The following is a 14,185-nucleotide window of genomic DNA, read 5'->3' on the forward strand; positions in this document are numbered from 1 at the left end:
CGGCGAGGCGCGGGCTCCGGGACGGCCCTGCCCGCGGGTGTCTGGGCCCGGCCGCCGCCGGTCCCGTGCGTCGCCGCCTGCCGAGACGCGGGTGTGGAGCCCGAGGGGGCCCGCGGTGGGGACGCCGCTCCGCCGCCGACTGGAGACTTGACAAGCGGAGCCGCTGTCCCGCTCCCCTCGCTCCCGCGCACTGAGGCTGCTGGCCCCAGCCAGGGGTGCCTCCCTCCAAGAGTTTGAAATTGTAGGGGTTGCAAAAGGTTGTTTGACATGCTGTAGTTAATTAATGTTAAGTTTGTTCATAAGGAATTAAAAGAAAGAATGGGAAATAGAACAAGTGGTGAACTTTTGTGGTTTGCTAGCAAAGTACAAATAAAGCAGAACTGTGTGGCCAAATGGAACCCAATTCTAGTTTAATAACTAACGGAACATTTTTCTTTCTTTTTTTTAAGAGACAGGATCTCGCTCTGTCACCCAGGCTGGAGCATAGTAGCGTGATCGTAGCTCAAGTCAGCCTCCTGAGTGGCTGGAACCACACGCACGCCACCATGCCCGGCTAATATTTTATTTTATTTTTATTTTTATTTTATTTTATTTTAATTTTTGAGACAGAGTCCTACTCTGTTGCCCAGGCTGGAGTGCAGTGGCGCCATCTCGGCTCACTGCAACCTCTGCCTCCCAGGCAAGCTGAGCTATTCTCCTGCTTCAGGCTCCTGAGTAGCTGGGACTACAGGCGCGTGCCACCACGCCTGGCTAATTGTTGTGTTTTTAGTAGAGACTGGGTTTCGCCATGTTGGCCAGACTGGTCTTGAACTTCTGACCTCAGGTGATCCACCCGCCTCAGCCTTCCAAAGTGCTGGGATTACAGGCGTGAGCCACCGCGCCCAGCCCTAATTTTCTATTTTTTTAAAAGATGGGGTCTTGCCATGTTACCCAAGCTGGTCTTGAACTCCTAGGCCCAAGCAATCCTCCCACCTCTGCCTGCCACAGTGCTGGGATTACAGGCGTGAGCCACTATACCCGGCCCACTTGTTACCTTCTAAGTAAACAAGTAAAAGCAGCGTGTGCGGCTTTTTTGTTGTTGTTTGTTTTGTTTTGTTTTTGAGACAGGGTCTAGCTCTCTTGTGCAGGCTGGAGTGCAGGGGCGCTATCATAGCTCACTGCACGCTCTGCTTCCTGGCCTCAAGCAATCCTCTCACTTCCCTTCTCAGCCCCTCCAGCAACCTGGACTACAGGCCCGGGCTACCACGCCCTGCTAATTATTTTTATTTTTTTTGTAGAGAGGGAGGTCTCCCTATGTTGCCTAGGCTGGTGTCAACTCCAGTTCCTATCTTGGCCTCCCAAAGTGTTAGGATTACAGGCATGAGCCACTGCTCCCAGCCTCCTTTTGTGATTAAAAGAAAAATCACCCACTGGCTGGCCCCAAAAGATTGTTCAGCCCCTCCAGATTTCACTCCTGCCCACTGCTGAGAAGCCGGCAGCAGTTTTGCCTGCTGCTCTTTTCTCTGCCTCCTCTTGCCATTTAATTTCCCTCAGATCCCAGTGTCCTGCCTACCAGGCGTTCGTGGCCTCTCTTGTGTTCTTGCCTGCTGCAGTGGGCAGGAAGCTCTTGGTCTGGTTGCTTTTCATACAGTGAGTGCTTTGCCACCAGGCATGACATTTTGCTCTTGTACTTGAAAGAGGTGAATGGAAGCAGGGGGTGTTAGTTTCCTAAACCTGTTATATTACCACAAGCCTGGTGGCTCAAAACAACATACATTTGTTTCAGGGTTCTGCAGGTCAGAAGTCCAAAATAGGTCTCACTGTGCTAAAACCAAGGTGTCGACCAGGCTGGTTCTTTCTGGAGGCTCAGGGGAGAACCCGTTTCCTTACCTTTTCCAGCTTCTAGAGGCCACCTGTGTTCCATGGTTCATAGTACCCCTTTCCATCTTCAAAGCCAGCAGGTAGCATCTTCTCATTTCTCTCGACCTCCTACCTCCGTCTTATTAAGATCCTTGTGATTGCAGTGGACCCACCTGGATAATCAAGGATAAGGATTAGCAACCTTAATTCCATCTGTTACCTTAATTCCCCTTCTGCCAAGTGATGTAACCTATTCACAAGTTCTGGGGATTAGGACCTGGACATCTTTAGGGGCTATTATTCTGTCTGCCACACACCAGGATGAGAAAGTTTATAAGTTTATTCTTCTCCTTTCTTTTTTTTTTTTTTGAGACGGAGTTTCATTCTTGTTGCCCAGGCTGGAGTGCAATGGCGCAGTCTCGGCTCACTGCAGCCTCTGCCTCCCAGGTTCAAGTGATTCTCCTGCCTCAGCCTCCTGAGTACCTGGGATTACAGGCATGTGCCACCACGCCCGGCTAATGTTGTATTTTTAGTAGAGACAGGGTTTCTCCATGTTGGTCAGGCTGGTCGCAAACTCCTGACCTCAGGTGATCCCCCTGCCTAGGCCTCCCAAAGTGCTGAGATTACAGGCATGAGCCACTACGCCCGGCCTATTCCCCTTTCTAGTTTTAAATATCATCCTTTTATTTTGGAGGAACTAAAAAGATTGAATTAAAGGAGATTCCCCATCCATAGGGTCACCACACAAAAAGTACCTGATGGGGTAAGATGATCATATGAAGAATAAGACTCCCGAGTTCTTTAAGGTTTGTGTTAGTCTCCAGAATTGTCCATTTCCCTCATAGGTTTCACAAAGAATTTACCGTGACCAAATCCCACATTGTAAAAGGAAATGTGTGTGATGGATTTATAAAGCATATAGCATGACGTGTTCAGACGTCACCTCAGAACTTCCATTGTTTTCTTCTAAACAAACTTTTTATTTTTATTTTTTAAAATAGATGCAGAGTCTCACTATGTTGCGCAGGCTGTTCTAAAACCATCCTCCCGCCTCGGCCTCTGAAAGTGTTGGGATTATAGGCATGAACCACTGTGCCAGGCCTAATTAAACTTCTTTTTCTTTTTCTTTCTTTTATTTTTTTGAGATGGAGTCTCACTCTGTTGCCCAGGCTGGAGTGCAGTGATGCAATCTTGGTTCACTGCAACCTCTGCCTCCTGGGTTCAAGTGATTCTCCTCCTCAGCCTCCCAAGTAGCTGGGATTACAGGCACCTGCCACCACACCTGGCTGATTTTTGTGTTTTTAGTAGAAACGGGGTTTCACCATGTTGGCCAGGCTGGTCTTAAACTCCTGACCTCAAGTGATCCGACTGCCTTGGCCTCCCAAAGTGCTGGGATTATAGGTGTGAGCCACCACTCCCGGCCCTAAATAAACTTTTTAAACCTTAATTTTTTTTTCTTTTCTTTTTTTTTTTTTTTTTGAGACAGTCTTGCTCTGTCATCCAGGCTGGAGTGCAGTGGCACAATCTCAGCTCACTGCAGCTTCCACCTCCTGGGTTCAAGCAATTCTCCTTTCTCAGCTTCCTGAGTAAGGGGCACTACAGGCACATGCTATCACATCTGGCTAATTTTTGTATTTTTAGTAAAGATGGGGTTTCCCCATGTTGGCCAGGCCGGTCTTGAACTCCTGACCTCAATTGATCCGCCTGCTTCAACCTTTCAAAGTGCTGGGATTACAGGTGTGAGCCACCACACCCAGCCTAAACCTTAATATTTGGTTTTCAGAATAGTGAGAAACATTTCTTATAGTGTTAACTTTGTGTGCTGTTTCAACAGTACTTCCTCTGCTTTTGCCCCTGTCCCTGCCGTGTAAGTTGGTAATGTTTTGTGAATCAGCCTAGGACAGGTACCATTGTTTTTAGAAATCTTTTTCTTTCTTTTTTTTTTTTTTTTTTTTTTTATTTTTAGTAGAGATGGGGTTTCACTGTGTTAGCCACGATGGTCTCGATCTTCTGACCTCGAGATCTGCCTGCCTCAGCCTTCCAAAGTGCTGGGATTACAGGTGTGAGTCACTGCACCCGGCCTTAGAATTCTTTCTTGAGGGAAATGCATTGTAATTTCCTAGCTACCTTTTAGTATTAAAGAACTTTTGGAACACAGCTCATTGATATGCTGTAGAAAGAGAGCCTTAGAGTTTCTCTGTTCAATTAAAGACAATTTCAAAAACCAACAAAAAGGCTTTCTCAACTCCAATACTCTTTTTTTTGTTTGTTTGTTTTTTGTTTTGTTTTTTTGTTTTTTTTTTTTTTTTGAGACAGAGTCTCGCTCTGTAGCCCGGGCTGGAGTGCAGTGGCCGGATCTCAGCTCACTGCAAGCTCCGCCTCCCAGGTTTACGCCATTCTCCTGCCTCAGCCTCCCGAGTAGCTGGGACTACAGGCGCCCGCCACCTCGCCCGGCTAGTTTTTTGTATTTTTTAGTAAAGACGGGGTTTCACGGTGTTCGCCAGGATGGTCTCGATCTCCTGACCTCGTGATCCGCCCGTCTCGGCCTCCCAAAGTGCTGGGATTACAGGCTTGAGCCACCGCGCCCGGCCTCCAATACTCTTTTGTATTCACTAGATAGGGACAGTTTGGTTCAGACTACACCTATGTGGGATATGTTTTTACTGGTTCATTTATTTATTTTTGAGACAGAGTTTCACTCTTGTTGCCCAGGCTGGAGTGCAATGGTGCGATCTTGGCTCACCGCAACCTCCGCCTCCCGGGTTCAAGCAATTCTCCTGCTTCAGCCTCTCAAGTAGCTGGGATTACAGGCATGCGCCACCACACCCCGTTAATTGTGTGTTTTTAGTAGGGACAGGGTTTCTCCATGTTGGTCAGGCTGGTCTTGAACTCCCGACCTCAGGTGATTCGCCTGCCTAGGCCTCCCAAAGTGCTGGGATTACAGGCAAGAGCCACCGCACCCGGCCTACTGGTTTCTTTTTTAAAAAAAAACAGTTTATGGCCCTGTGGAGTCCCACCAGACAAACCATTAACTTACAGGAAATACTGTGGTGCTCAGGAAAAAGAAAAAAAAATTGTAAAAATTAAATTTTGCATACATTCTCTTTATAACATGCATACTGTGTGTCCTTTTTTTTTTTTTTTTTTTTTTTTTTTTAAGGGAGAGTCTCGCTCTGTTGTCCAGGCTGGAGTCCAGTGGCACGATCTTGACTCACTGCAACCTCTGCCTCCTGGGTTCAAACGATTCTCGTGCCTTAGCCTCCTGAATAGCTGGGACTACAGGTGTGTGCCACCATGCTTGGCTAATTTTTTTGTATTTTTAGTAGAGGTGGGATTTCACCGTGTTGGCCAGGCTGTTCTCGAACTCCTCGCCTCAAGTGATCTGCCCACCTCAGCCTCCCAAAGTGCCAGGATTACAGGTGTGAGCCACTGCGCCTGGCTTGTATGTGCTGTTACCGGTATATATTTCTGTGTAATAATGTTCAGGGTTGTAAACAGAAAGCCACATATAATGCACTTTAAGGGGGTATTTGAGGGATTTTCCAGAGAGTATGTTCATCCTGCTGCTCTGTAATGGTCATCATTTTGGGGCTAATGACTGCAGTTGCCGTGATTCATTTATGAACTTCCTTTTTAAGCATAATTTCTTTTTTTGTTGTTGTTGAGACAGAGTCTTACTCTGTTGCCCAGGCTGGAGTGCAGTGGCATGATCTCAGCTCACTGCAACTTCTGCCTCCTGGGTTCATGTGATTCTCCTGTCTCAGCTTCCCAAGTGGCTGGGATTACAGGCGTGTGCCACCACACCCGGCTAATTTTTGTATTTTTAGTAGAGACAGGGCCTACATGTTGGCCAGGCTGGTCTGAAACTGCTGACCTCAGATGATCTGCCCACCTCAGCCTCCCAAAGTGCTGGGATTACAGGCATGAGCCACTGCGCCCAGCCTTTAAGCATAATTTCTATATAAACATTTAAAATGAAAGTTGCCGGAGTCTAGCATGTTCATTATAGCAAATGCATGTCTTATTTTTGTTCCTTTCAAGAAGTTAGCTTCAATTAGGGAAGTTGTCAACAAAGAATTTAAAAATAATTTTTAGGTGAGTTTTCAAATGAAAAGTAAGAGAGGTCTGCAAATGTCCTTTACTTATTCAGCTTCTGAAATACCTTACTTTTTATTTGCCTTTGATGTAATTTTTATATTGAGTTCCCAGATTGATCATCTAAAGCAGGAAAGGTGGAACTAATTCATTATCTAAAGCAAGAAAGAACTAATTTTAAGTTAAAATATCAGTGTTTTCAGCAAGAGTTAAAAACAGTAGGTTTCACTTTCTGTGTAGAGGAAGAGTGGTGGGGTAAGACATTCAAGAAAATTGTTCATTCGCATATTTCAGGAAGCATTGAGGTGCAATTGCATAAAAACATATCTACTGTCTCTGGCTTTGGCCTTTGAGGGAAGGATATGAGGGAATACTCAGGGCAGGGGTAAAAAGAAAAAAGACCCCTAGCACCCGAGGCTTTCAAGATCACTTTTAATCAGTAACTTCTGTCCATCTCTCCCCTTCCCCTACCCTCATCGTTCCCCTCAAGCCTCATGGGCCACTGGAGGCTGTCAGGGTGTTCAGCCTGGTTTCTGTGCCTGGTTAGGTGTGGTAGGTGTGGTGTCATAACGCACAGGGGGACCTCAGGAGGACTAACCCTGTGGTCTGTGGATGGTGTGATGCCTCGGGAGCTGGGGTCACTGCAGGGGTGGGTGCCTAGTGGCACAGAGGGAAAAGCAGGAGCAAGTCGAGGGCCGTTACGCCAGCCACAGATGGCGGGCTGTCTGAGGGAGCAGTGCCTCATGGCAGTTCTAACCCGATTTCCCATACCGAATGCTCTGGTAGGTACTTCGGGGGTTTGATAAGAAAAGAGAGTAGTTTCTTCTGTGTTTTAATGGAAAGGAGTTTTATCACAGGCGTTCTCTTGAGTGTGTACCATGGGAAATTTGGGAACATTTCACATGTATGTATTACAGTTTGTGACCAAAGACTGGATAAAAGGAGGATTTATGTTGGAATTATAGGAAGAGCTATCATACTGTACCATGGAGACCTGTGTGTGGGTGGTGAAAAGATTCAACAAGAAAAATAAAGTCTGGGCAGTGGCATGTCTGGGTGCTGCTGTGGGCTGGGGAGAGGAGCCTGTTGCATTTAAGAAAGATTTGCCTTTTCATCACCATGTCTCCAGAACGGGCATGGTGCCTGGGATGCTACAGAGGCAGCTCAGCAACTGTGGAGGGAATAATGGATTGAACCAAGTTCCATCTCGTAAAAAGTTAATATATGGTGAGTTTGAGTTTTTTCCTCAACTCTCCATTTCAAACAGAAACCAGAACACTTCTATATATGTTTGACCCCATGCAGAACCCATTTTCTTTGTTTTTGTGTGATATGGATGACTTCCGTTGTTCTCAATCTTAGTTACTAACTTACTGATGTGCCTTTATTGAAAAGAACACAATTATTTGCAGTGAACACTTTCTTAGAAAATCTGGAACATAAGGTTGCCATAATTATACACACTTTGTGGTCTTTAAGATATATTCTCAGGGTGACATGAACATGTCAGAGAGTATAAACATTTTTGGAATTCTTGATGTCTGGTACCAACTTTTTCCAAAAGGGCTGTACCAGTTTACTCTGTTCTTAGCAATGTATCAGTACACGCACTTGGAACAGTGCAAATGTGCCCCCAGTGAGGATCAACAGGTTTCAAGGGTTTTTTTTTAAAAAACAAACAAACTGAATTTGGTAGTTACAAATGGTGACTCATTAAATCTACTGATTACTAGCTAGATTGAAATTTTTTTTTTGCATATTTGTGTATTATGAACTGGCTATGTCATAAGGAATGATGATTTATTTACTTAACTGAGGTTAACTCTTTTCTATCAAATAAGGTGATTTACAGGTTTTTGTCATTCTGATGTTTTAAGCATGGGGAAAATGTATATCAGTTTTGACTGGGGTCTAGTTTAGATTTTGGCTAACTCCAACAGTCGTTTACCTTTCTTTTAATTTTTCTTTTAAAGATGGACGATCTCTCAACCCATGTATTGTCTTCTGGCCAACTACAAAATGTTTCCTTACGAGGAGAAATTGTGAATTAAATAGATATTTTTAAAATTTAATTTTCTTTTTTTTTCTTTTTTTGAGATGGAGTCTTGCTCTGTTGCCCAGGCTGGAGTGCAGTGGCACAATCTCGGCTCACTGCAAGCTCCACCTCCTGGGTTCAAGCAATTCTTGTGCTTCAGCCTCTTGAGTAGCTGGAATTACCCGTGCCCTGCTGATTTTTTTATTTTTAGTAGAGATGTGGTTTCACCATGTTGGTAAGGCTGGCCTCGAACTCCTAACCTCAGGTGATCTGCCTGCCTCTGCCTCCCAAAGTGCTGGGATTACAGGTGTGAGCCACTGCTCCTGGCCGATAGATTTTTTTTTTTTTTTTTTCGAAACTATAATTTTTCTTTTAATTAAATAGAGCAGCGTCTCACTATGTTCCAGGCTGGTCTTGAACTCCTGGCCTCAAGTGATTCTCCTGCCTTGGCTTCCTAAAGTGCTAGGATTACAGGCATGAGCCACCATACCTTGCTGTGAATTAAATAGATGTTATTGGTCTGGGTTTTAATGATAAACCATTCAGTTTCGGGCTGGGCATGGTGGCTCATGCTTGTAATCCCAGCACTTTGGGAGGTTGAGGTGGGCAGATCGCTTAAGCTCAGGAGTTCAAGAGCAGCTTGGGCAACATGGTGAAACCCCATCTCTACTAAAATACAAAACAAAACAAAAAATTAGCCGGGCATGGTGGTGCTTGCCTGTAATCCCAGCTACTCAGGAGGCTGAGTCACTAGAATCACTTGAACCTGGGAGGCAGAGGTTGCAGTGAGCTGAGATCATGCCACTGCACTCCTGCCTGGGCAACAGAGTGAGACTATGTCTCAAAAACAAAACAGGCCAGATGCAGTGGCTCACACCTGTAATCCCAGCACTTTGGGAGGCCGAGGCGGGCGGATTACGAGGTCAAGAGATCGAGACCATCCTGGCCAACATGGTGAAACCCTGTCTCTAATAAAAGTACAAAAATCAGCTGGGCGTGGTGGTACATGCCTGTAGTCCCAGCTACTCGGGAGGCTGAGGCAGGAGAATCGCTTGAACCTGGGAGGCGGAGGTCGTAGTGAGCCGAGATCACGCCACTGCACTCCAGCCTGGCGACAGAGTGAGACTCCATCTCAAAAAACAAAAATGAAACAAAACAAAACAGTTCAGTTTCTGGAATCTTACGGATCATACCTACTCCTTTCTAAATATTCCGTGGGTTAATCAAAAGAGATTTCGTCGAACAGATTTTTTTCTTCTATATTTCTTGCATTGACAAGTCAGTTAGGACACTTACTCTATAGTAAGAATTAGGAGATTGCCTTCTTATTTCAAGTATGGGGGCACACATCATAGGTCATTTGGAGCAGGAGGGATGAAACATCCCTCTGTGTTTTGTGCTGGATGGTTGGGAGACTTCAGCTTGAGAGCCGTGTAGCCGGTTGAGTCTGCTTTCCTGTTATTGTTCCACCCCTTTCCTGCTCTCTTCTCCAAGATGAAAGTCTTCAGAGTGGGCTTCTAAAGAAAAGTAATTTGCCTGAACCTGTTCATTTGCTCCATTGCCACACTACTTCTTGATTGTCTCTAAGTATTGTTGCAATTTAGTTTCAGTTGCAATAATAGAGGCATGGAGGAGGTGGAAAATTATTTAGAAATGATCAAGAAGTGAATCCCACATCCTCTGAAACTGCTGCTAATGTTGTTTTGCTTCTCTGTTTGCATTAACTTCAGAAAAACACAAAAGCAGTGAAGGGTATGTAGGGGATTTCTATGACTGGTCGTTATCCGGGATAGCGTGACATTGTATATTTCTGCTTTTATGGTAATGAGATGGTTATTAGCTGCTTTCTTTAGTGACTGAATTTTATAACAAGGGCCAGGATAATACCTTCTTTATCCAAGTCTTTTTATATTTTCCACCTTTTCTTTTTTTTTTTTTTTGAGACGGAGTCTCGCTATGTCGCCCAGGGTGGAGTGCAGTGGCCGGATCTCAGCTCACTGCAAGCTCCGCCTCCCGGGTTTTTACGCCATTCTCCTGCCTCAGCCTCCCGAGTAGCCGGGACTACAGGCGCCCACCACCTCGCCCGGCTAGTTTTTTGTATTTTTTAGTAGAGACGGGGTTTCACCGTGTTAGCCAGGATGGTCTCGAACTCCTGACCTCGTGATCCGCCCGTCTCGGCCTCCCAAAGTGCTGGGATTACAGGCTTGAGCCACCGCGCCCGGCCGCACCTTTTCTTTTCTTTTTTTTTGTTTTTTTTGAGATGGAGTCTTGTTCTGTCGCCAGGCTGGAGTGCAGTGGCGCAATCTCGGCTTACTGCAACCTCCAACTCCCTGGTTCAAGCCATTCTCCTGCCTCAGTCTCCCGAGTAGCTGGGACTACAGGCGCATGCCACCACGCCCAGCTAATTTTTGTATGATTAGTAGGGACAGGGTTTCACCATGTTGGCCGGGATGGTGTCTTACCTCCTGACCTCATGATCTGCCTGCCTTGGCCTCCCAAAGTGCTAGGATTACAGGTGTGAGCCACTGTACCCAGCCATTTTTTTTCTTTGAGACGGTCTTGCTCTGTCATCCCGGTTGGAGGGCAGTGGTGTGATCTGGGCTCACTGCAACCTCTGCCTCCTGGGTTCAGGCATTTCTCATGCTTCATCCACCTGAGTAGCTGGGATTACAGGCATACGCCACTGCACCTGGCTAATTTTTGTATTTTTATTTTATTTTATTTTTCAGACGGGGCCTTGCTCTGTTGCCCAGGCTGGAGTGCAGTGTCGTGATCTTCGCTAACTGTAACCTGCCTCCCGGGTTCAGGCAGTTCACCTGCCTCAGCCTCCTGAGTAGCTGGGATTATAGGTGGACACCACCACGCCTGGCTAATTTATGTATTTTTAGTAGAGATGGGATTTTGCCATGTTGGGCAGGCTGGTCTCAAACTCCTGGCCTCATGTGATCTGCCCACCTTGGCCTCCCAAAGTGCTGGGATTACTGATGTGAGCTACTGCACCTGGCCAGTTTTTGTATTTTTAGGAGACTCAGTGTTTCACCATGTTGGCCATGCTGGTCTTGAACCTCTGAGCTCAAACAATCTGCCTGCCTTGGCCTCCCAAAGTGCTGGGATTACAGGTGTGAGCTCCTGCTCTTGGCCATTTTCTACCTTTTCTTGAGTCTTCAAGGCTTCTGTTTCAGAAGCATGCCCTTACCTGGCATTGTTAAATCTATGTTGTAATTAGTAGTGTTAGGTATGAATGATGGAATTGGCATAAGGCTATTTAAAAAGCCTATTTTCGGTCGGGCGCTGTGGCTCACGCCTGTAATCCCAGGCCAAGGCAGGAGGATCATGAAGTCAAGAGATGGAGACCATCCAGCCAACATGGTGAAACCCCGTCTCTACTAAAAATATAAAAACTAGCCAGGCGTGGTAGTGCACGTCTGTAGTCTCAGCTACTTGGGAGGCTGAGCCAGGAGAGTCGCTTGAACCCGGGAAGTGGAGATTGCAGTGAGCCGAGGTCGCACCACTGCACTCTAGCCTGGGCAACAGTGAGACTCTGTCTCAAAAAAACAAAAACAAAACAAACACCTATTGTCTAGTAATGTCACAGATTTGTGGGTTTTTTTTCCTTTTTTTTTTTTTTGAGATGGAGTTTCGCTCTTGTTGTCCAGGCTGGAGTGCAGTGGCACGATTTCAGCTCACTGCATCCTCCACATCCGGGGTTTAAGCAATTCTCCTGCCTCAGCCTCCCAAGCAGTTGGGACTATAGAAACCCACCACCATGCTTGGCTAATTTTTGTATTTTTCTTTTTTTTTTTTTTTGAGACAAAGTCTTGCTCTGTCGCCAGGTTGGAGTGCAGTGGTGCGATCTCGGCTCACTGCAACCTCTGACTCCCTGGCTCAAACGATTCTCCTGCCTCAGCCTCCCAAGTAACTGGGATTACAGGTACGTGCCACCACGCCCGGCTAAGTTTTGTATGTTTAGTACAGATGGGGTTTCACCATGTTGGCCAGGATGGTATCTATCTCCTGACCTTGTAATCCGCCCACCTCGGCCCCCCAAAGTGCTGGGATTACAGGCATGAGCCACCGCACCTGGCCAATTTTTGTATTTTTAGTAGAGACAGGGTTTCACCATGTTGGCCACGCTGGTTTCGAACTCCTGACCTCGGGATCCACCTGCCTCGGCCTCCCAAAGTGTCGGAATTACAGGTGTGAGCCACCGCATCGGCTCACAGGTTTGTTTCTATGAGCAGTTTGTAATTGTTTATTCAATCAACAAGCATGAGTGATCATTTCATACTATGTAGTCCCTGTTGTCACCGATGCTTTGAGTCTAGAAGGAGGAGACAAATATGGCAGCAAGCTGTGAAGGAGCATGTTACGGTAGATGTGGCAGGTGTGTGCATGAAAAACGTAGGTAAACCAAGGAGAGCAGTGCCAGTTCCACTGGCGTTGGGATGACACTGGACTGGCCAGGGGAGTTTGTAGAGGAGCTGGCCCTTGGGCTGGATTGTGAAAGATGAGTTAGTGCCAAGTAGGAAAACATTGCAGAGAAATATGTATCAAGCAAAGAGAATGAGAGGACAGGAGGTGTGAAGCAGTTTGGCCACTTGGGGAGCTACAAGTGGTTCTTTGTGCCTGGAGAGCAGGCTCTGAGCAGAGGGAGGAGGCCAGAGGCAGGGTTCGAAGAAATGGGGGATAGTTATGGGGGGCTTCAGTATGTGTTGTTACCCGGGACTTATTCTCTGGGACATGGAGCTATGATAGGGTTTAAACCAGGAGTATTTTATGATGATTATTTTGCTTTTTGTTTTGAGACATAGTCTTGCTGTGTTGCCCAGGCTGGAGTTCACTGGCGTGATCTCAGCTCACTGCAACTTCCGCCTCCTGGGTTCAAGTGATTTTCGTGCCTCAACCTCCTGAGTAGCTGGGATTACAGGCACATGCCACCACACCCGGCTAATTTTTGTATTTTTAGTAGAAACGGGGTTTTGCCATGTTGGCCAGGCTGGTCTTGATTTCCTGGCCTCAAGTGATTTGACAACCTCCATCTCCCAAGGTGCTGGTGTGAGCCACTGTGCCTGTCTTTTTTTTATTTTTATTTTCTATTTTTGCCAAGAGGGGAAGGGAGGGAGAAAGGAAGCAGGTGGAGGAAAGGAGAGGGAAAAGCAGAGCATTATATTGCATTTTAGAAAGATTCTTCTGACTTAGTGTGGCTCAGATTGGCAGTGGAGAGACCCTTAAGGAACTTATGGAGATAGGTGAGCTAGGTGATGAGGGCTTGAATTCAGGCTGTGGGAGTAGGAGGTAGGAGACAATAAATACAGGACCGGTGAAGGACATGAAATTGATGGATTTGGTTGCCAGTGTTTGCGAGGGACAGCATTGAAAGGAGACAAGGGAGACAGAGCGATGAAAGTGAGTGCCAGGTTTCTGTCTGGATGACTGCTTGGAGAGTTTCCATACTCAGAACAGGCTTCGGTTTTGGGCGTATTCTGTCGAGTTTTGTGGTACTTTTACAGTGTCCACTTTGAGAGACCCATTTCAATAGCTGAATTTGGACCTGGAACTCCAGAGGTGATCAATGCATGAGTGGGAGTGGAACCCAGGGAGTGGGTGATGCTGCAGGCTGATTGAGAAGTGCAAGGATGTTGTCTTGGAATACCACCACTGAAGGGCTGGGTAGAGGAAGAGATCTGAAAGGAAGACTTTGAAGGCAGAAGTATATAACTCTTCGGGTAACTAGATGGTAAATGGAAAGCGAGAAAGGGCAGGAGCTGAAAGTTGATGCAGAGTGGAGAGCTTTTTGTTTTTACCTGGGGGATATTAAGACTATTTATAGACTCTTTTTTATACCTTTGGGCGATGATTCTGAGCGAGTCTTCAATGAAAGCATTCATATGTGCTGTGTTGTAAAGCTCCAGGATGATCGGTCTCACATTTCATTTTGTCTGTTCTGGCTTCTGTACACAGCAGCTGCAGACTATATGTGTTTTTGAAACCTGTTTAACTTAAGTTACTTTCTTTTGTGTTCTCTAATTCCCTGAAATATTATTTCCAACAGCCCTAATGATTGAAATTAAGAGAATTTGAATTCTGGCTCTATTCTGGCATTTTCAAGTGCTTCCTGCTCATTCCCCATGGATATTCCATCGTTGTCCGAGATTCAGCGTGTCCAAGGCTTGCTCCTGGCCCTTTTATTCTGGTGTTTCCTCTAGACCTCCCTGA

At 46.1% G+C, this 14,185-nt stretch overlaps 2 protein-coding genes across 2 annotated transcripts in view; one reads left to right on the top strand and one right to left on the bottom strand.

Annotated features, from left to right (window-relative positions):
• ENGASE (endo-beta-N-acetylglucosaminidase) overlaps nt 1–14,185 on the bottom strand; it is a 639,565-nt gene that overhangs the window by 309,428 nt on the left and 315,952 nt on the right. The gene's annotated exons all lie outside the window — the stretch shown is intronic.
• CYTH1 (cytohesin 1) overlaps nt 1–14,185 on the top strand; it is a 106,023-nt gene that overhangs the window by 727 nt on the left and 91,111 nt on the right. The gene's annotated exons all lie outside the window — the stretch shown is intronic.

The sequence above is a fragment of the Macaca thibetana genome, chromosome 16 (assembly GCF_024542745.1).
Source record: "Macaca thibetana thibetana isolate TM-01 chromosome 16, ASM2454274v1, whole genome shotgun sequence".
NCBI classification, from domain to species: Eukaryota; Metazoa; Chordata; class Mammalia; order Primates; family Cercopithecidae; genus Macaca; species Macaca thibetana.